The following is a 557-nucleotide window of genomic DNA, read 5'->3' on the forward strand; positions in this document are numbered from 1 at the left end:
TATACCACTCCCCACACATTGGTAAAACCGGCTCTCAGGTAAATTTGAGGTAGGTCATTGTTACTATGGTTTTTATCATCGCATTCAGGTTTGATATTTACGCCTCCATTCGTCACAAGCCCTTGTGGCCTAGTGGATAAGGCATCGGACTTCTAATCCGAGGATCCTGGGTTCAAATCCCAGCAGGGGTGTTTTTTGTTTGATATTTACGCCACTATTCGCCACAAGCCCTTGTGGCCTAGTGGATAAGGCATCGGACTTCTAATCCGAGGATCCTGGGTTCAAATCCCAGCAGGGGTGTTTTTTGTTATCCAGGAAAGTTAAATTTTATGAGCAAGAGTTACGTGAGCAAGGTTTTAGTGTTCAAAATATTTTCTTCCCAAATTAGGGCATGTAGCTAGCAATTTAGGGATGGATTTAAGGTTACAATTGGTCAATTTTATAAACTTGCTTCAAGACTAAATTTTCATTACCATTTCCCAATTTTCCCAATAGTTTTCCTAGTGTCCTAGTCAGTCACAAGTCACAAAAGTGGCCAGGGATTCAGGGACGCATTG

General features: G+C 41.8%; 2 non-coding genes across 2 annotated transcripts; both read left to right on the forward strand.

The window, feature by feature from the left end:
• The first annotated feature begins 118 nt into the window (after positions 1-118).
• Positions 119-191, forward strand: Trnar-ucu. Its single transcript has one exon. It is a non-coding gene; the product is annotated as a tRNA-Arg (tRNA).
• Positions 192-227: 36 nt separating this feature from the next.
• Positions 228-300, forward strand: Trnar-ucu. Its single transcript has one exon. It is a non-coding gene; the product is annotated as a tRNA-Arg (tRNA).
• The last annotated feature ends 257 nt before the right edge of the window (positions 301-557 follow it).

Source organism: Diaphorina citri, unplaced genomic scaffold (assembly GCF_000475195.1).
Source record: "Diaphorina citri unplaced genomic scaffold, Diaci psyllid genome assembly version 1.1 scaffold31175, whole genome shotgun sequence".
Lineage (NCBI taxonomy): Eukaryota > Metazoa > Arthropoda > Insecta > Hemiptera > Psyllidae > Diaphorina > Diaphorina citri.